General features: G+C 44.4%; 1 protein-coding gene across 1 annotated transcript in view; it reads right to left on the bottom strand.

The window, feature by feature from the left end:
* The window catches only part of LOC120548943 (neuronal PAS domain-containing protein 3-like), a 262,015-nt gene that overhangs the window by 116,407 nt on the left and 123,055 nt on the right, over positions 1-22,553 (bottom strand). The gene's annotated exons all lie outside the window — the stretch shown is intronic.

Genomic DNA, 22,553 nt, shown 5'->3' with positions numbered 1-22,553 from the left:
AAAAAAGACAAAAAGCTCCAAAATGTTTTAGAAAAAAACTCCGAAAAAAACTAAAAGAAGAGACAAAAAACTCGGGATAAATTGTAGAAAATACCTCGAAAAACACGTCAAAAGGCGACAAATGTCAGAAAAAAAAGAGCCTGAAACGTCGGAAAAAAATAGTTGAAAACTTGAAAAAAGCAACAAAAAGGAAGAAGAAAGAGACAAAAACTACGAAAAATTTGTAGAAAAAAAAGTTAAAAAAAAGAGACGAAAACCTTCATAAAATTGCAGAAGAAAATAATAAAAAAAAAAGAGGCAAAAAACATTTAAAAATTTGTAGAAAAAAAACTTGGAAAAGAAGAGACAAAAACATCGAAAGAAAAAGGGCAAACAACTCGGAAAAACAACTAAGAAAAGAGAGAAAAACCTCCACAAAACTTGGAAAAAGTAAGAAAACAACTTAAAAAATAAAATAAAAGAATTGACAAAAACATCGAAAAAATTGTCGAAAAAACTAAGAAAAAGGAGAAAAAAAACTCAGAAAAAAACTTGAAAAAAGGAGACAAATGTCAGAAAAAGCGCCTGAAACGTCGGAAAAAATAGTCAAAACTAAAAACCTCGAAAAAAAGCAACAAAAAGGAAGAAGAAAGCGGCAAACATTTCGGGAAAAAACGACAGTGGGGGGGTTGTAACGGCCCCATCCTCCCTGCAATTATTAGGCCTCTGGAAATGATGGCGATGGATCAATGAGAGAGAGAAAACAGGGAGGATGAAAAAAGAGAAGCAAGTTCAAAAAAAGGCAAAACAATATCACAGAGATGAATCAAGAAGCTAAACGTGATCAAAAAGGATTTTAAACAGCGAAATGCACCCAGTTATTTAAAAAAACACACAAAATAAGTTACAGCCAAAACATATTTAGACAACTTGACGTTGAAGTTGGGCATTTTAACTCAGTGGGCACTAAAATAAACAACCTCCCTGACCTTCTAATGACCTGTTCAAATCTTAAATATTGTGACAACGATTTCACCAATTCAGGATGAAGTCTTTAAACAGTTGCATGGGACCCAAATCAGCAGCCCGAGACCCTTGGTTAAAACCTATAGGATCACAGACGTAGACGAACATTGATTTTTGGGCATTTTTTTTTTCTTTTCAAAGCCAGAAGTGACCATATTTGGAAGAGAGAATGAACCTGGTGTGTGTAACACCGGAGACACCATAGCGGTGCCAGAAACCAAGCAGTCCGGGATAAGTCCGAAACACGTAAAATATGTTTGGACAGTGGCTGTGTAAACGTGTAATGTTTTGAATCTGCAGAAAGTTTTGATCAATACAGCAGATTAATTAATTAATTAATTAATAAATAAGAATATTATTATTATTTACATAAATAAAGCAATTTGCATGCAGGAAAAGGTACAAATGGTTGCAGAAAAATTCACCGAAATGCAGGAAATGAACAATTTTTATGCTAAAAATGTCCTGGAGGACGACCCAGGCACCCCAGTTATAATGGACAGACACCCCTCCCCCCCCACCCACAATGTTTTTTTTGGAGGAAGAAGTGGCCATATTTGGATGAGAGAATGAACCTGGTGTGTGTAACACCGTAGACACCATAGTGGCGGCAGAAACCAAGCAGTTCTCCTGTTGGACGTTTGGACAGTGGCTGTCAGCATCTGAATAAGACGAAAAACTAGATGGGTCAGACACGGGACTTTCACCCAGGAGACCGGGGATCGTGTCCCGTGTGTCTTTAACCGTCCCGTTACATGACGCTAAAAGGAGACTTTTAGCGTCAATAACAAACGCCAAAGGCACCTGACCAAGCGGCCATATGTTACGAGATGGGAGTGAGAATGTGTTGGTAGGTAATAATGCCGGAGCCACCTTAAAAGGACCACACCATACTCGACATTTATTTTACAAACCTGTGCAGCTGCTTCATATTTCTGTTCTACCACACCCAGACATCCGTTAGCTTTCATTCATTTTTTTTGTAGCGCATGAAAACCTATTAGCAGGCGTGAATTGTGTAATCCATCACAGCGAACATGTAAGCATGTAACATTACGGAGGTGTAACGCAGTGCAGACTGTTCAAATCATTCTGCATCTTAAAGAGACACTCCACCGGTTTTCACACATCGAGGGATGACCAGCTTATACTTAATTAAAAACAGCAAGGGGAAATTACAATGTTTTCACTCTGTTGTTATTACACACATCACACACAGGCCTGAATTACACACACACGCTCAGTACCTATACATGCACTAATGGAGAGATGTCAGAGTGCAGGAGCTGCCCATTGAAAGGCAGCCCGAGCAGTTGGGGGTTTGGTGCCTTGCTCAAGAACTGGCACCTCTCCAGCTACCAGTCCACCACCATATTTTTGGTCTATATGGGGACTTGAACCAGCAACCCTCCGGTTCCCAGCCCAACTCCCTAAAGACTGAGCTACTGCCACCCCCCAACATGAAATTACTTGTTGTCCTTGAATAGAACTCTTCCAGTGTGCTGAAAACCAAAACTAAAACAGCTCCTGCCTTTGGAAATTATTCATCTACATAAAATAAACCTGCAGTTTGGTGTGTGTGTGTGTGTATGTGTGTGTGTGTGTGTGTGTGTGTGGGAGGGATTTAAAAAGCTAAACGCTGCAGACTGGGACTCGACAGGCGGGAGAAGTGACACCAAGTCAAATACAAAAGCAGCCCCCCAAAGTGGACTGTCTATGCACAGTAAATTATTTGAATTTTACACACCCACCTAAAAGACAGGCTGTCAAAACCCATGCCGGAATGGATTTTTCATACGGAGAGAGGGGGGAGCGAGGGAGCGAGAGGGAGCCGAGGAGAATAAAAGAGGGGAAGAAGAGGTAAAAAAAAATAAAAAATAGGAGGCGGGAAAGAGGGCGAGAGACACCGGGAGGAGGAGAGAGAGGCAGTGAAGCGATGCAGGGGAACATTAGCTGCACCGTGTAGCGCACCATAAAACCATTGACATTGTCGGTCTTGCTTTGTGGACGAGTATTATTGTAAAACACAGTTTTGTGAGGCGAGCCGGCCGCTATTGTTCTTGTCAGAGGGGTGAAGCGGGTGTGGGGGGACCAGGCACCGGCAGCATAACTTATTTCGTTTTTAAAGCTACGTATACGGGAGGGAGGCCAAAGAGAGACTTGGTTTTTCAAATTAAACCAGCGAGATGTAAGTCCAGAGATTGTATTACTTTTAGATTTGATCTCTTGATGCATGACCAGGAAACCGAGCGCTGCTGTCGGGGGCGGAAGACAAAACACAGAACAATAAAAAAAGGTAAAAGGGAAAGAAAGGCCGGTTTGTTCTCGGAGAACTCGGAGTACTTTACTGATTATACAACGCGGTTTAAAGGTCCTATGACATGCTGCTGAAGTCTCTTTTATATAGGCCTTAGTGGTCCCTAATACTGTATCTGAAGTCTCTTTTATATAGACCTTAGTGGTCCCCTAATACTGTATCTGAAGTCGCTTTTATATAGACCTTAGTGGTCCCCTAATACTGTATCTGAAGTCTCTTTTATATAGACCTTAGTGGTCCCCTAATACTGTATCTGAAGTCTCCTTTATATAGACCTTAGTGGTCCCCTAATACTGTATCTGAAGTCTCTTTTATATAAACCGTAGTGGTCCCCTAATACTGTATCTGAAGTCTCTTTTATATAGACCTTAGTGGTCCCCTAATACTGTATCTGAAGTCTCCTTTATATAGACCTTAGTGGTCCCCTAATGCTGTATCTGAAGTCTCTTTTATATAGACCTTAGTGGTCCCCTAATACTGTATCTTAAGTCTCTTTTATATAGGCCTTAGTGGTCCCCTAATACCGTATCTGAAGTCTCTTTAATATAGACCTTAGTGGTCCCCTAATACTCCTCATGACCTCATAAGGAGAAGATTCCTGATTGGTCCATCTGAGCTTTCATTTTCTCAAAGGCAGAGCAGGATACCCAGGGCTCGGTTTACACCTATCCCCATTTCTAGCCACTGGGGGACCATATGCAGGCTGGGGGAACGCATATTAATGTTAAAAAAAACTCATAAAGTGAAATTTTCATGCCATGGGACCTTTAAACTAAATCCCCCACATCCCCAGGGACAATAATGTATACTTTATTTATTCTTTTCTTAAAACAATCGTACATTAGAAATGTTTTTACATGAGTCACTAACACAAAAAACGACTGACTGTAACACAAGTTTAGTTATTTCATCGCGCACACACACACACACACACACACACACACACACACACACACACACACACACACACACACACACACACACACACACGCACACACATGGCTGACCTCTCCACTCAGCTGTGTCTCCCATTAACTGAACAGAGACCTTTGGTGAAATGATCTCTATCTGCAGAGAAAGAGAGAGAGAGAGAGAGAGAGCTTTACCAGCCCACCAATCACAACGCTTCTTTCTCTCTTTTCACTCCGCATCGCTCTGATGCTCTTTTCCTCCCTCTCGTCCCTTTCTCACCTCTTCATCCCTCCATCTTTTCCTCTCTTGCACATTTCCCTTTCTCTCTCCTTCCACTCTTTGCTCCTTCTCCGTCCTTCTTTTCTTTCTAGTTATGACGGGCCCTACTGCACGCTAGTTAATAGTTATGAAGCACGCACGCACACACACACACACACACACACACACACACACACACCAATGATTTGATTGTTGCAGTCAAATGAGTTACTATTGTGATTCAGGACCTCGGACAGCGCTCTGACGGTCAAAGTGCTGAAACGTGAAAACAAGCAGAGGAGCTGTCTATTCCACTGTGGTGCTGAAATCACAGAGGGGACTTGTGGTGGAAGTTTTCTCGTTAGCAGACTATTAAGAGAGTTAAACCAAAGTTTGGTCTTTGAGTATTTATTTACATTTGCAAATGTAGAGAATACAGTTTCACAAGTACCACGGTACCACATCTGAACGAGTCTTCTGACTCAAGCTAAATGTCAACACATCTTATAGCAAAAACTCTGTTAAAGCCACGCCTCTCCAAGATATCTTTAGCAGCCTGAAACTTGAAAAAAAACATACCATAACAGTCAAATGTTTTACAACCTTCCCTTCTGCTCCTGTTCCTAACATTAACCTAAACACCTTGTTTCAGCTGCCAGAGAACAGAATGGATCCACAGTTCAGATTGTTTATGGCCATTTTCACCCTATCTGCCAAAAGTGTGACGGAATGAGAGATGAGAGACGGAGATCCTCTAACGAAAATAACTTCAACTAGACTCAAGGTTTACGATTTCAGCTGTTTCACTTGGAGCCTTTGAGTCTACACAAAATGTAAGAATATCTTGTAGAATATTAAACAATCAAACAATCATGTTAAAATAAAATTTTGCCATTACAGACCAAGAGACTTTTTATACTTCAAATGTTATGCTGATGTTGTATGTTGACATGTTACCTTTTGCATGTCCTTTGGGTCTTTCATTCCCTACGTTTTCGTTCCTCCCTCCCTCCCTTCCTCCATCCTTCCCTTGTTTTTGTTCCCTTCATCATTATCAGTCTCCCATCTATCACTTTCTCTCCATGTTCCTCCATTTCCCCTCTCTCCCCACCCCTTAAATTGTCTCTCCCCCCTACCCCCGCTCTGTCTCACATCCTTATATCATTCTTTCATCCTTCTTTTTTTCTTTCACTGCCCATCCTGCTTTTCTCTTTTTACTAATCCTTCCCTCTCTTTCCTCCTTAAACTCCTCTCCTCCCAACCTCTGTCTTAAATCCTTAATTGCTTCTTTCTTTTGTATTTTTCTCCACTCCTCCATCATCCCTCCATTCTCCCTCTTTCCCTCTCCATTAGTTCCAGATTGATGCCTTCAGGTGTCTCGCTGTAATTTTGGAAAGCGGACGAGTAACTGCACTGCATCACATCTCTCTCTCACACACACACACACACACACACACACACACACACACACACAATCAACTATATACATGTTAAATAAACACTGCAAAGCCCACATCAACAACACAACTACACACACACGCAGAAATTCAATAACCTGAGTACAACCACAGTCGCTCGCTCACGCCAGCGACACACACAAAGACAGACTCATGGGTAAATGCACATAAGCAAGCAAGTAAACAAACACACACACACACACGGTACAAATACACACTCCATCAGCCCAAAATGGCAGTGGTGGGAGGCAGTACAATGGGTATTGCCGGGCGCCGGCAGAGCTAAATTGCAGACAGCGAAGGGGAGATCTGGTCCATTTTTCAAGGCCGACTATATATTACAAATTGGCTACCAGGGCATTGTCTTAGAGTACACACACACACACACACACACACACACACACACACACACACACACACACACACAGAGTGAAAAACTAATCCTGGCTTGTCCTCTTATATCCCACAGAGCCACAAAAATCTGCCCTTTTCCCTCTTTTTCTACAATTTCCCTGGAATAAACCATATGATTGAAAATGTGTCAGTTTAGCGCGCAGGACAGACACCCCCCACACACACACACACACACACACACACACACACACACACACACAAACACACACACACACACACACTCTCCTGGTCCCCTGTTTAGTAGCTGTAACCCCTCCGTTTGTTATGAGAATGTTCAAACACTTCCAGGGTAGGGTCAAATCCACACCCAGTGGCACACACACAAACAAACAAAAACACACACACACACACACACACGCACACACACACACACACACACACACACACAGTCCCAGCTGGTTGGGATGTTTGGGGTCCAGGTTTAGCCGGTCAGTCTTGCTCCAGTGCAGCAGTCAAGCTAGAGGAGATTTACCTCCCAAAATAAATCCCTTCAGGAACACAACACATGTGTGTGTGTGTGTGTGTGTGTGTGTGTGTGTGTGTGTGTGTGTGTGTGTGTGTGTGTGTGTGTGTGTGTTCTTTAACTATCTTTGTGGGGACCAAAATGAGCTTCAGATGTTACAGTAAAAGTGAGGACGCTTTGGAAAGCGGAGACATTTTTGGAAGGTGAGAACATTTTGGAAAATAATGATTAATTTGAAAGGTCTCACGAGATCTGGCAACACAGATAATCTAACGCCATTCTAACATTTGAGAACGCCCTAACAAAACTCATGTTCCTAATGCTAAATATGTCTTATAGCTGTGTAAATATCTAACGTTAGAAAATGAACATTTTAAAAACTTAAATCCATCCATACGACGTTCACTACACTTTCAAATGTGGCCGCGCCCATTTAGGAGACAGGAAGTGTGTACCGCTTCATACCATTGGCACAGCGTCGAACAAGCTAGCTTCAGTGATAGAGAATGTCTGGTGTTATCCTGCACCTGGCTTCAGTTCAGGACAGGATGTCCCAACGACTGCCTGCACCACAAAATGACACAACCAGGAACTGTAAAGAATTCACCTTTAACCAGTTATTTTCTCTTAAACCTCCAGCAACAACGGAAGTTCATCATCAGCCCGAGCACAAAGAGAAAAAAAGAAAAGGTGGCTCAGTTTAGTTTGCACACATTATCAGCAAATAACAAGAATAAATCCAGTGCATGCAACACTTGCGCTGCAGAGCGGTGCATGCGGCCGTAATGGATTCTGTCATTTGAAAATGGATGAAGTTCCATTAGAGAGCGGAGCGGTCGCGGCGCTAAGTGTGATGAAGGGCGAAGCTTCGGCATCTCTCTTTTGGTTTTAAACGATGACGCAGAAAAAAAGCTGCGTCCTGAAAGACGGCAGCTCGGATCGTCTCACGCAGACAGACGGACGAACGGATAGACAGACGCGAAGCAGGAACTAAACTCTGCTCTACTTAAGAGTTTAATCTACAGGATGAAAACTAAAAAGCAGAGGAAATCAGCCCAATAAAGGTAAAAGGAATGAGACAGACAAGGTGCTCTTATTCTTTTAAAGAGGTCACTTCCTGTCACTGTCGCTGTAAATCAGCTGCCTCTCTTTCTCGTCGTCGAGGTTTCACCTTTTTCTGTCCACTGACACGTTTCTCTCCATTGCTGTCATGCCTCTTTCCCTCCCTCCAACACTCCCGGTTTGTCTTAAGGAAAATAAGGTCTACAGGGGGTGACACACACACACACACACACACACACACACACACACACACACACACACACACACACACACACACACACACACACACACACACACACACACACACACACACACACACACACACACAGAGATGACATGTTTATTAATCACCTCTTTAGCCGAGCCACCGGCCTGATTTACCGCTGATTTCTTAGCTGTCAAGCGCTGAGGACAGCTGCCTGACATTTACAGGTAGAACCACTCTACAGTATCACACACAAACACACACACACACAAGCTCAGGTGGCTCTGCACATGTACAAATTATGCGCACACACTCGAGCGCAATAAATCTGTGCATGAAAGCATGAAGAAGCCTGAACACTCTCTCCATCACACACAGGCTTTCTGTTTGCTCCATCAACGTCCTACACCACTCTTTCCCACATTCATATTACTTTAAAAACATTGTTTTTTTTTAGCTGTCTCTCTCAAATTGTTGTCTTTGTACAAACACCTAAACACTAAATGCAAAAGTCTCTCTCTACTTGAAGCAGGCTGTTCTTGTACATATAGGAACACAGGGCCTTAAAGCCAGGAAACAGGTGTTCATGTCCTGAAGAAGTTAAGGAGAAAACACAAGACTTTCACCCAGGAAACAGGTGTTCATGTCCTGAAGAAGTTAAGGAGAAAACACAAGACTTTCACCCAGGAAACAGGTGTTCATGTCCTGGAAGAAGTTAAGGAGAAAACACAAGACTTTCACCCAGGAAACAGGTGTTCAGGTCCTGGGAGTTTACTACTTAAGGGGGCCGCTGTTGTAACCCAAACCACAATCTTTTTTTGTTGTTTTGTCAACTAAACTTAACTGCAACTGCCACTGAATCGACAGTGTCTGGCTCCAGGGGCGGAGTTAGACACTGTAAACATTGGGGGTTCATAAATCAAAAAATATAATTTGAATTTCTACACTCGTAAGAGCGGATCTCTGGGGGGGGGGGCATACGAACCACTTATGCGCTGCTCTCGAGTCCGGTGTCGCCAGTTTTATTGATTATAGTGGAAGCGTAGTGTTGAACATCCGCTCTGCATACATTACGTGTGCAATGGACCTTTTTCACAGCAGACATGTTGACTTGTCATAGTAGGAAAAGCACAGCTGAAATTGATAACCTTAACGATGGCTCAGTTCCATCAAGTGTCCCAGTAAGATATTTCAATGAGTCAGCATGCACAATACCAGGACCTGTCCTAAGTGGAATGCAGCCATCATTAATGGTTTAATACCAGGACCTCTCCTAAGTGGAATGCAGCCATCATTAATGGTTTAATACCAGGACCTCTCCTAAGTGGAATGCAGCCATCAGTAATGGTTTAATACCAGGACCTGTCCTAAGTGGAATGCAGCCATCATTAATGGTTTAATACCAGGACCTCTCCTAAGTGGAATGCAGCCATCAGTAATGGTTTAATACCAGGACCTCTCCTAAGTGGAATGCAGCCATCAGTAATGGGTTTGAATACACCTGTTCTAATCCTACTATGACATTTCAACATGTCTGCCGTGAAAAAGGTAAATGTAGCCGGCCTATCACACGTGACTGCGTTAACTGAGGCGGGACAAATTAAAGTACAGGGAGTGACGAGTCTCCTTTAAATGAAAGTGAACGACGGGCTTTGTCGTGTGTGTGTGTGTGTGTGTGTGTGTGTGTGTGTGTGTGTGTGTGTGTGTGTGATATAGGATCAGCTGGGCAGCCTTTCGACCGGGATCCAGGAAGACAACCCGTTTGAAAAGCTGTGCCTCGTATCTGCTAAAAGGAGAGCGATTTCCCAGAAGAAGAATCTAAGGCCTCAGATTGTGTCTCCTCACAGGCCTCCGCGTTGAATCGCGTTAAAAGCTGTGACATCAGCAGAGATATAGCCGCTCGCCGTCCCTTTCATATCGGAGGAAAGACGTTTTGGAACAGAGCCCCGTGTTTGAACTGCTCGCGGTGCGTTTGATGTTTGAGGGAGGTCTCGCCACGCTCTTAAACAGCCCCCTCCCCCCCCCACCCCGAGAGTGAGCATGACACCTGCGAGATAAGAGAAAACAAGCGCTCCTCGTGTCTGGGCTAAAGGTTATTCTGACATTCAGAGAGAGGAGGAGAGGAGAGACAAGAGAGCAGAGGAGAGAAGAGATAAGAGAGAGAGGAGAGGAGAGACACGAGAGGAGAGAGAGACAAGAGAGGAGGGGAGAGACAAGAGAGGAGAGGAGAGGAAAGACAAGAGAGGAGAGAGAGACAAGAGAGGAGAGGAGAGGACAGACAAGAGAGGAGAGAGAGACAAGAGAGGAGAGGAGAGGACAGACAAGAGAGGAGAGAGAGACAAGAGAGGAGAGAGAGACAAGAGAGGAGAGGAGAGGACAGACAAGAGAGGAGAGAGAGACAAGAGAGGAGAGGAGAGGACAGACAAGAGAGGAGAGAGAGACAAGAGAGGAGAGGAGAGAAGAGATAAGAGAAAGAGGAGAGAGAGACAAGAGAGGAGAGGAAAGACAAGAGAGGAGAGGAGAGACAAGAGAAAGAGGAGAGAGAGACAAGAGAGGAGAGAGAGACAAGAGAGGAGAGGAGAGGACAGACAAGAGAGGAGAGAGAGAGAGGAGAGGAGAGGACAGACAAGAGAGGAGAGAGAGACAAGAGAGGAGAGGAGAGAAGAGATAAGAGAAAGAGGAGAGAGAGACAAGAGAGGAGAGGAAAGACAAGAGAGGAGAGAAGAGATAAGAGAAAGAGGAGAGAGAGACAAGAGAGGAGAGAGAGACAAGAGAGGAGAGGAGAGGACAGACAAGAGAGGAGAGAGAGACAAGAGAGGAGAGGAGAGGACAGACAAGAGAGGAGAGAGAGACAAGAGAGGAGAGGAGAGAAGAGATAAGAGAAAGAGGAGAGAGAGACAAGAGAGGAGAGGAAAGACAAGAGAGGAGAGGAGAGACAAGATAGGAGAGGAGAGACAAGAGAGGAGAGGTCTCTCCAGTGCCTCCTTGGTGGGAGGGACTAAGACGCGAGGACGGGAGGCAAGTGAAGGAGTCGAGGAGGCAATTCAGGCGACATGATAAGCACCTACTGCCTCGTTTCCTCTCTCCTTGCAGGATTTCCTCGCGTCGCTCCCTTGCTTCCTTCGGTGGGACAGACTAAGACGCAAGGAAGGAAACCTAGATGCAATTCATGGGAAGTGAGTTTCAGCCCCAGCTCATAATGCAAATGCGAGAGCTTTCATTGGCCCATAGGCTCAATCTATATTTAGTTTCCTCATTAAGAGATAGTGACATAACAGACAATTATTATTATTTATTAAGAAAAAGACCAGAGTACCTCTTCCAACGCTGCCTTTGTTTTTATGAACGTTATGTCAATGTCGCAAAGATGTAATCATTTTGTGTGCGTTGAAAAATGTACATTTTGTGAGCTGCTCTGACAATTTCCACGTAGACTACCTGATAAAAGAGGTTGCTTGTCAGACAGAGAAAAAGAAGAGAGAGAGAGAGAGAGAGAGGGGGGAAGGAGGCGAAAAGCAAACCAGAGAATCTCTATTTTCTCCCTGCGCCTCGCCACTGTTTCACAAGACATCCCAGCAGGACGCGGTAAACAAGTGTGTGTGCGCGTGCGTGCGTGTGTGTGTGTGTGTGTGAGAAAGAGAGAGTTTCAGGCAGGTTTCACAACAGTCATTCAGAGGGGAAACAGGATCGGCCTGAATCCCTGCTGCTGCTGACACGCACACACACACACACACACACACACACACTCACACACACACACACACACACACACACACACACACACACACTCACACTCACACGCACGTTAGCACCAATCAAAAGGCTGCACAGACACAAACAACATACTGCAGGTGTGTTAAAGGCAGCGGTGTACTGCAGCGATGTGCGTCCAGATGGGATCTGTTCCCCTGAACACTAACCTTTTCAGATTCTTCTCATAAATGTACATCCTCCATATTCTGACTAGAATCTGAGTATGACGACATCAAGCTACATCCTCCACACAAAAAAAACTGTAAATTCTGCAGAAATAATTCTAACATTTTGTATTTTCATTTGGCAGGAAAAGGGTGGACCACTCCAAAGTAACTTTATCGAGAGAGTAATCCACGCTTTTATTTCTTCACGCTTGGATTTATTGCAACGCGTGTCTCTGTCAAGAGTCTGACAGCTTCTTCAGCTGGCGCAAAATGCAAGACAATCTGAAGAATCGTTGCCATGTTAGTCTGATTTTAGCATCAGTGAAACTTAGACTACACAATTTGTATTTTTTTTAAAAGCTCTCAACAGGCTTTAGCTCCAGCATATCTCAGAGACCTTTTAAGTCCCTGCCACCCCCCCCTAAAACACCGGGATCATCTGATAAGCTGCTCCTTTCCATCCCAGACAGTCGCTCCGAGGCTTTTTTCAGCCTCCCTCTACATCACATGTGACAAACTCAAGGCCTGCCCGCATGTCAAGGTAGGTTCACAATGGCTTTTTCAATGTTTCTGTCACTTTTCCTGATGTTTTTGCTCTGTCTTCGGCGGTTTTTGCCACTCTTTTTTTTCTGTGATGGCTGAGGGACTTTTTTAAGGCTTTATGTCGACCAAACTGTCAGTAAGAAGACTACAGTATGTGAGACATGCAATACTACAGTCAAACATATTTGTTAAATAAAAGCACGTCATGTCCGGCTCTTGATGGGATTCTCTTTTTCCAGTGTGGCCTTTAGTGAAGGTTAGTTTGACACTCCTGCTCTACATGTTCCAGCAGCCCACACACACACACACACACACACACACACACACACACACACACACACACACACAGAAGTTCTCTCTTTGTTATGTTTATTTATATAGGGAAGTATGTAGCATCGTCCTATGCCACACACCACAGCATTTAGAGCCTAAGCTAATTTACAATGCCCGTCCATAGATGGACCCTTTTTTAAATGTTGTAAGATAGTAAAGAAGGAAGGACAGAAAGAAAGAAAGAAAATAAGAAAGAGAAAAGGCCAAAGGACTGTGAGAGCAAGGGAATAAAGGACAAAGAACGAAAGTGTGTGTGTGAGATCCAGTAAATCCAACCGAGCCAGACACAGATCACAGCACTGTCTGTCTACCTTGATCTACCACTCTCTCTCTCTCTCTCTCTCTCTTTTATTTCCAGTCTCTTCCTCTCTCTCGGATTCCCTCTTTCACTTTTTCCTCTCGCCTGGTTTCTCTTTGGGCTCCAAATCTCACTCTCTCCCTCTCTCTCTGTCTCCCTCTCTCCCTCCTTTTTTTCATAGCTCGATCTGCCATTCTCTTTCTTTCTGAGCTCCAAATCTCTCTTTCGTTCTCTCTGTCACACATCACTGTTCACACTGATCCTCTGGCAACTCACAATACACTTCCCCTCCCTCTCTCTCTCTCTCTCTCTCTCTCTCTCTCTCTCTCTCTCACAGACACACAAAAGTACACAACACTCCTCGCATAGACACTCACATAAGCACTCAGCCGCATGGACATGCACTTCCTCACACACACACACACACACACACACACACACACACACACACACACACACACACCGTTGACTGACAGACCGGGCTCCGTGCAGCTCTTTGACATTCACAGTGTGTCAGTACGAAAACAGAGAGGATGAGAGGCTTCAGCTGGAGAGTAGAGCTGCTTTTAACCCCCCCATCTCATGCACACACACACACACATACACACACACACCCACACACACACACACACACACACACACACACACACACCCTCTGTTACTTTACTTTCTTTGAATCTGGACGGTTGTGATTGACTACCACCTTGACCTTTTATTATAAGTATGACATTAGGTTTCTTTGGTGAGAAATCTGGAAATCTGCAGCGCTTTATATTATTACAACTGAGCTGTTTTTAAACTCCCATCACACACACACACACACACACACACACACACGTTACCCAATCCGCTGATGATTCTGCACAAACAACCCCCGCAGTTAAAATTTGCATTTCAGCCGCCCGTTTATCGACGCTGTGTCTTTATATTTGAAGAGACTCGTCCACACGTCGAGGCGTCTGCAGAAAAACACTGAACAAATAACTGCTGGACACACACACACACACACACACACACACACACACACACACACACACACACACACACACACACACACACATACACCACACACACGAGACTCGCCCGCCGGCGAATGTTTCTCAAGTCATTACAGAGAAGTGGAGTTGTTCTGTTTACAGATGAGTCATATTTTAGAGGATACTCTGAAGAAGAACCGAAGGAAAAAACGCTCACTTATTCTCAGGTAGACATTAAAGAGACGAGGAGAGAACTGCACACTCATACTCCTCATGTAGAGCTGCAAAGGTTAAAGGTGCCCTGCCACACAAAACTGTTTTTACTTGCATTTTTGGAAATCTGTTAGGTCCATATGTGATTGTGTTATGTGGTGAATGTGAAAATGAACTGCTACCTCCTCTGTTATCTCTAGCCACTGAACAGAAATAAGCAGAGAAATCAGACCAATCACAGAAGCTGGTCAGTCTGATGTCATACTGCCTGAGCTCATTACTATTCATGAGCTCACCCAGTAGGGCTGGGTAAAGGATTCTGACAGCCAGGCTCTCATTGGCTAGCTGTTAGCCAATCAGATTCAAACAGCTTAGCTCGTTGAATATTAATGAGAACTGGCACAAATCGAGCTGAGTCTTCCTGCAGGCTTTCTATACCACGCTAGAATGGCTTGATTTTATTATTTTAACAGAGCATTAGTAAAATGCTCCTAGGCTCGTGCACAGCGTGCGCACACTATGCTTGTTACACACACAGGGACGCACAGCAGCACACACACACACACACACACACACACACACACACAGCAGCACACACATGCAGAAGATTACAAATAACAATATCACGGTGCAAATCCTCCATCATAACAGCAATGCTCCAAGGTCCAAACGCGCCTGGCTTTTAAAGGGAATGGGAGATGATCTCTGATTGGTTGATTGCATGTTACGCCCAAAACACACCTCTGATTAATGAAGACACTAAGGACAACCCTTTAGAACCAGGCGCCCGGCGCACGGACACTTTTTTCCACCATAATAACTAGCAAAAGTGGATTTGGACACGCCCTAAACGCACAACCTGCGCCAGGCGCTTCACACCGTGAAAGTCCTGTGTCTGACCCATCCACCCAATCTACCTCCCTACGAGGAATCTCCCCCCTTACATACTACTCTCTAAACCCAGTGTAGCTGCTGCTCTCCCCGGTACGTTCTGCAAACACGCTGAAGGGAGATTTTTTTCATCGCTTCAGCCGCTGACAGCCACTATCCAAACATCCGTATTTTTTAAGAGTGAGAGGGGGGTTGGAAAAAACTACAAAAGTCCCTTTATGGACCACCAGAATCAAATAAAATGATAACGAGCTGTTAACGATAAGTTAAATGTCCTTGACGGGGTTCCAGGAGCATAGCATCGGCGACAGACACACAGGATATTAAACTGGTTTCTTTCAACCTGTAATTGTTTGCCCCTCTCTCACTAACAGACAAGGTCCCAAACTCTCACTTGAAGCACTAAAAAAGATTAAAAATCCATTTTTATTTATTTATTATGATGATTTTTTTTAAAAAAGGGGGGCAGAGATGAAATTTAGGCCTCCCTAAAAATGGTCTAAAATCGCCACTGTGAACTGTAACAAACAAAGGCCGGACGCCTCCCGAAAAAACAACTTTTTCCCACCAACAAACAGGAAGGATCCCACATTGAACACATGCTGAGGAAGTGCCAAACACACTGGACGGCAGGTCGAATGTAAACTGATTCGTGTTGCTTCGCCAAACGCCCAAAATCCTGCAACGAGAAGCAGACTGACACGCGCTGACCGTGACCATCCCATCAGCCCCTTTCAGCCAGCGCGCGTTGGTCCAGCATTCGTCTCGGCAGCTGCTGTTTTAAACTGTCAGCTCTCTTTTTTTTGTTGTTAAAACACAGAAAGACACGTCTATGTTATTTAAAGTTCCTCAGTCTTGAAAGGTCCAGTGTGTGGGAACTTCTCTCGTCTAGCGTTGAGATCATATATCGCAATCAACTCTATCTCGCGCCCCGCAGTTCAAGGTAGGTATTACAGCTACGGTAGCCTTCACGCTTCAAGAAAAAAAGTCTCTTGCTCTTTTCAATATCCTTGCGGAGAAGAAGAAGACTCCTGTTGATGAAATTTGGATTTTGAATATGTGTGGTCCTCCAAGGTTTTCCTTCTTCAAACTAGACACCGGGGCCGGGAAGCTACGATACCAGTTAGCAGCATTAGCAGCATTAGCGCAACAACAACAGAAGCGGAGACAAAAAAGAAACAAAAAACAAAACCACCACAACCAACAAGATATAGTCTTGATCCCTTACCGGCTAACGTATTTCAAGATGGCGCATGAATATGGAGCGTCTACCCCAGTTCATGTGAATGCAAATGTAACATTTCAAGCCAAAAGGAATACTTGGAATTGATGGTGGAGGTAAATATTCATGAAAAAGGTCAAGTTGGTGAACGGGCAACACAGATTTTGATAATGAACAACTAAACACGTTACACACTGGGGCTTTAAAGGTCCCATGACATGGTGCTCTTTGGATGCTTTTACAGTATATAGGCCTTAGTGGTCCCCTAATACTGTATCTGAAGTCTCTTTTATATAGACCTTAGTGGTCCCCTAATACTGTATCTGAAGTCTCTTTTATATAGACCTTAGTGGTCCCCTAATACTGTATCTGAAGTCTCTTTTATATAGGCCTTAGTGGTCCCCTAATACTGTATCTGAAGTCTCTTTTATATAGACCTTAGTGGTCCCCTAATACTGTATCTGAAGTCTCTTTTATATAGGCCTTAGTGGTCCCTAAACTGTATCTGAAGTCTCTTTTATATAGACCTTAGTGGTCCCCTAATACTGTATCTGAAGTCTCTTTTATATAGACCTTAGTGGTCCCCTAATACTGTATCTGAAGTCTCTTTTATATAGACCTTAGTGGTCCCCTAATACTGTATCTGAAGTCTCTTTTATATAGACCTTAGTGGTCCCCTAATACTGTATCTGAAGTCTCTTTTATATAGACCTTAGTGGTCCCCTAATACTGTATCTGAAGTCTCTTTTATATAGACCTTAGTGGTCCCCTAATACTGTATCTGAAGTCTCTTTTATATAGGACTTAGTGGTCCCCTAATACTGTATCTGAAGTCTCTTTTATATAGACCTTAGTGGTCCCCTAATACTGTATCTGAAGTCTCTTTTATATAGGCCTTAGTGGTCCCCTAATACTGTATCTGAAGTCTCTTTTATATAGACCTTAGTGGTCCCTTAATACTGTATCTGAAGTCTCTTTTTATATAGGCCTTAGTGGTCCCCTAATACTGTATCTGAAGTCTCTTTTATATAGACCTTAGTGGTCCCCTAATACTGTATCTGAAGTCTCTTTTATATAGACCTTAGTGGTCCCCTAATACTGTATCTGAAGTCTCTTTTATATAGACCTTAGTGGTCCCCTAATACTGTATCTGAAGTCTCTTTTATATAGACCTTAGTGGTCCCCTAATACTGTATCTGAAGTCTCTTTTATATAGACCTTAGTGGTCCCCTAATACTGTATCTGAAGTCTCTTTTATATAGGCCTTAGTGGTCCCTTAATACTGTATCTGAAGTCTCTTTTATATAGACCTTAGTGGTCCCTTAATACTGTATCTGAGGTCTCTTTTATATAGACCTTAGTGGTCCCCTAATACTGTATCTGAGGTCTCTTTTATATAGACCTTAGTGGTCCCCTAATACTGTATCTGAAGCCTCTTTTATATAGACCTTAGTGGTCCCCTAATACTGTATCTGAAGTCTCTTTTATATAGACCTTAGTGGTCCCCTAATACTGGCCTTGACCAACTGCCACTTTGCTCGTTTGAAAGCCATGATGTCTCTCTCTCTCTCTCATGGGGGGGCCAAATTCTCTGGGCGGGCAAAGCAGATAAAGGGGAGGTAACCTTGCTCCTCATGACCTCATAAGGAGAAGATTCCTGATTGGTCCATCTGAGCTTTAATTTTCTCAAAGGCAGAGCAGGATACCCAGGGCTCGGTTTACACCTATCACCATTTCTAACCACTGGGGGACCATAGGCAGGCTGGGGGAACTCATATTAATGTTAAAATACCTCATAAAGTGACATTTTCATGCCATGGGACCTTTAAAATCTCTTCAAAGTCTTCTAGTGTCTGGTAGACATAGTTGATTTGTATACAAAGCAATGGCTGTCTGAAAGGAAGGGAATACACCTTATTTTGGAAAATGCTCCTCAGAAATATATGAAAGATTTAATTTGAAGCTTAAAAAGATGCAGAAGTGGAGGTTTAGTTCCCAGAGAGGCGGACTGCTTTAACCTTGCTAAGAGCCCATTTAAAGAGACGACTGGCTGATAAATGGTTTAATGTGAAACCAGTTCGCTTTAATGCCGCTGATAAAGAAGGACAGACTCGTCTTCTTCTCTTTCTGTCTCTCTCCATTCACATCTGTGTTAATAGTTATCTGACAGAGTGTGTGTGTGTGTGTGTGTGTGTGTGTGTGTGTGTGTGTGTGTGTGTGTGTGTGTGAGTGAGAGAGAGAGAGAGTGAGTGTGTGTGTGTGAGAGAGAGAGAGAGAGAGAGTGTGTGTGTGTGTGTGTGTGTGAGAGAGAGAGAGAGAGAGTGTGTGTGTGTGTGTGTGTGTGTGTGTGTGTGTGTGTGTGTGTGTGTGTGTGTGTGTGTGTGTGTGTGTGTGTGTGTGTGTGTGTGTGTGAGAGTGTGTGTGTGTGTGTGCGTCTGTGTCTGTGTGTCTGTGTGAGAGTGTGAGAGTGTGAGTGTGTGTGTGTATGCATCTGTGTGTCTCTGTGTGTGTTTCTGTGTCTGTGTGCATTTGTGTGTGTGTGTCTCTGTGTGTCTCTGTGTGTGTGTGTGTGTGTGTGTGTCTCTCTGTGTGTCTGTGTGTGTGTGTGTGTGTGTGTGTGTGTGTGTGTGTGTGTGTGTGTGTGTGTGTGTGTGTGTGTGTGTGTGTGTGTGTGTGTGTGTGTGTGTGTGTGTCCGCGGTCGCTCTGCCCTTCATATCTCAGCCAATCGGAGGCCTTTACACAGCGCTGTGATTGGAGGAAAACGTTGGGAAAGACTCCGTCTGTTATGCAAATGAGAAAACATTGTCGCATCTTAACCTTCCTCCCCCTCTCTCCCCTCTCCCTCTCTCTCTCCCCCTCTCTCTCCCTCTCTCTCTCTCTCTCTTTTCTCTCCCCTCTCTCTCTCTCTCTCCCTCTCTCTGTCCCCGAGGTGGACAGAGTCCAACAAATATTCTACCTATCGCTCCTGGCGTCCTCGGGTCAAATCTGACCCATTTTCTAAAAAGTTTCCACATCAGAAATTTGGTCTTCTATCAATCAAAATGTCCAAAACAATAACACGGATGGTTCCCTACAACGCTCTTTACAAGTTAAATAAATGATCAGTTGACTACTTTCATTGAATTTTGGTGTTTTTAGTCATTTTTATACAATAAAAAAAAAAAAAATTTATAACAGAATGTTTAAAAAAGTGACAAAAATGACGGAAAAAGCTTAAAAAATTTGGGAAAAGTGGCAGAAAAAGTTGCGTAGTGGGTTGGAGGACAACACAAGGGTGGAGTAACTAGTGAAGTACTATTACTGTAATGAACTGTTTACTTGAGTACAAGTCAGGTATAAAATACTACTAAGTACTACCGGTATGAAATCTAAGTAAAAGCAGACTTAAGACTGTCTCTGAGTCGGTCCAGCAGAGAGTCCCTCTCTCCCTTTTCCCATTATTCTCGTATTTGCACTTTTTATCCTCTCCATCTCTCTGTCGTTTCCTCGTCTCCCTCTCTCCCCCTCCCTCTCTCGTCTCCCTCCCTCCCTCTCTCTCTCTCCCCCTCCCTCTCTCGTCTCCCTCCCTCCCTCTCTCTCTCCCTCCTTCCATCCCTCATCTCCCTCCTTCCCTTGTCTCCCTCCCTCTGTCTCCCTCCTTCCTCCCTCATCTCTCTCTCTCTCTCCTCCCTGCCTCCAACTCTCCCTACATCGTCTCCCTCCCTCTCTCCCCCCTCCCTCCCTCCCTCTCCTCTCCATCTCTCCATCGTTTCCTCGTCTCCCTCTCTCTTTCTCCACTCTCTCTACCTCCTCCCTCCTTCCCTCCCTCATCTCCCTCCTTCCTTTGTCTCCCTCCCTCACTCTCTCCCTCCCTCCCACTCTCCCTACCTCGTCTCCCTCCCTCCCTCCAACTCCTCTCCATCTCTCCGTCGTTTCCTCGTCTCCCTCTCTCCCTCCTTCCTCTCTCTCTCTCTCTCCTTCCTCCCTCGTCCCCCTCTCTCCCTCCCTCCCTCCCGCCCTCCCTCGTCTCCCTCCCTCTCTCGCTCACTCCCCGTCTCTCTCACTCTCACTCCCTCGTCTCCCTCCCTCCGTCTCCTGATCCTTCGGAGTCAAGGAGAAGTGAAAAACATTCGTCTCCATCCAGACGTCAAGTTGTTATAAAATAAAAAAATAAAAAGGGGGAATAAATCTGAGACTGAAGTTATTCGGGGGCCAAACACGGAGGCAGACGACATCTGAGCGGGGGATTGAAGTCCAAGTTGAAGGGCGAAACTAAAACGCGGTTTAAAAGACACAAAGAAAAAGTGTTATTTTGGGAGAAGAGCGAAAGGGGGGTGGGGTGGGGGTGACTTTCCTTTGTCGAGTCGGCTTTTGAAAACAGTGATTTATTTGGGGGTGGGGGGTGATAGAGACGTTTTAGAAGCGTAGCTACAAATCCACAGAGAGGCGCGGAGAGAGGGATGAAACTTTTCATTCGGCACAAAAAGTCGGAAACAACTACGGCGCGCCCGCTCGCACGCCCTCTTTCTCTCCATCGGGGTTAAACTGTCGCACTGCAGCTCGATGCCAAAAGATTATTTATTTGTTCCGACATTAATCATCTACCCAAAAAGATGTATCGTGACTGTACGTTAACTTTAACAAAAGCCCAGAGAAGACAGAACACTGTAACTCATAACACACAATCACCTATTCAGCTCCAAACCTGATTCAGTTTAGCCTATTAGTTGTTTAGGTGTGTTCAGGTGCATTCTGGGCGTGCTGGTCTTACAGGGAGGTGTGTTCAGGTGCATTCTGGGCGTGCTGGTCTTACAGGGAGGTGTGTTCAGGTGCATTCTGGGCGTGCTGGTCTTACAGGGAGGTGTGTTCAGGTGCATTCTAGGCGTGCTGGTCTTACAGGGAGGTGTGTTCAGGTGCATTCTGGGCGTGCTGGTCTTACAGGGAGGTGTGTTCAGGTGCATTCTGGGCGTGCTGGTCTTACAGGGAGGTGTGTTCAGGTGCATTCTGGGCGTGCTGGTCTTACAGGGAGGTGTGTTCAGGTGCATTCTGGGCGTGCTGGTCTTACAGGGAGGTGTGTTCACTGAAGAGACACACTCAATAGCACCTACATGTCCTCCAAACCATATGACGATATCGCTCGTTTATTCCTCCTCCTCATCATTTAAATCCCCCGTTGCAGGAAATACGAGCTCTCAAACGGTCGCAGTGTGGAACACATTTTAGTTGAAACATCCCAGTTTGGTTACGTTTAAGCACAAACAATTCTTAGTTAAGTTTGGGAAAAGATGGCGGCTAAAATCAGACGTTACTTGCTTTGTTCCGTTAGGTTATATAAAAACTGTTACTGGGCAGACTGGCAGTTAACCAGTTCAACTCACATGATGATCAGACAGGAAGAGACGGAGAGAAACCAAGGAGGGTGAGCTTCGCTTCAGAACTCGAACCTCAAATGGCGCCATTTTGACGCTACAAAGAGATCACCTCCCGTTAGCATTCCACTGACTAGCATACAATTTGGCGCCACTTTGACAGCGAATAACTTTACATCTGAAGAGTTTAAAGACTCTATTTGTCAGTTGTTTATTTCTAAAGAAACACAACAATGTATAAAAGGCTCCATTACCTTGTAGCTCACGTTATGGCTCCGTAGCAGACGCTTTTATAACAATAGGCTAACGATTGGGTCATAACCACGAGACTTACTGTCACACAGTAGAGGAATTACCGTATAGTACAGGAGAAGCTCTCAGGCAGTTTGGACTTCCATTATCTGTTTAGGTTTAATGACTAATGTTAACTAGCATGTTAGTGATCAGTAATTAGCCTGTGCCTATGTTATCTCCTTACATATACCTACGCTCTCCGTCTCTGGAAGATTGGGAATGATTGAGATTTCTCTCGGCACAGCTACCAGAAGACTTCACACTTTCAGACAGGTTGCTCACGTCACATCTAACGGAAAATAATTCAACATGAGTCGGTTCTAGCCTGCGATCTGTGTGCGCACGCACAGGGGTGCATTTCATTCTGTCGATGCAGAGCTCTGTGTGTGTGTGTGTGTGTGTGTCAGACACAGAGGCAAA

This window comes from Perca fluviatilis, chromosome 20 (assembly GCF_010015445.1).
Source record: "Perca fluviatilis chromosome 20, GENO_Pfluv_1.0, whole genome shotgun sequence".
NCBI classification, from domain to species: Eukaryota; Metazoa; Chordata; class Actinopteri; order Perciformes; family Percidae; genus Perca; species Perca fluviatilis.
This window is presented reverse-complemented; position numbering and strand designations above follow the sequence as displayed.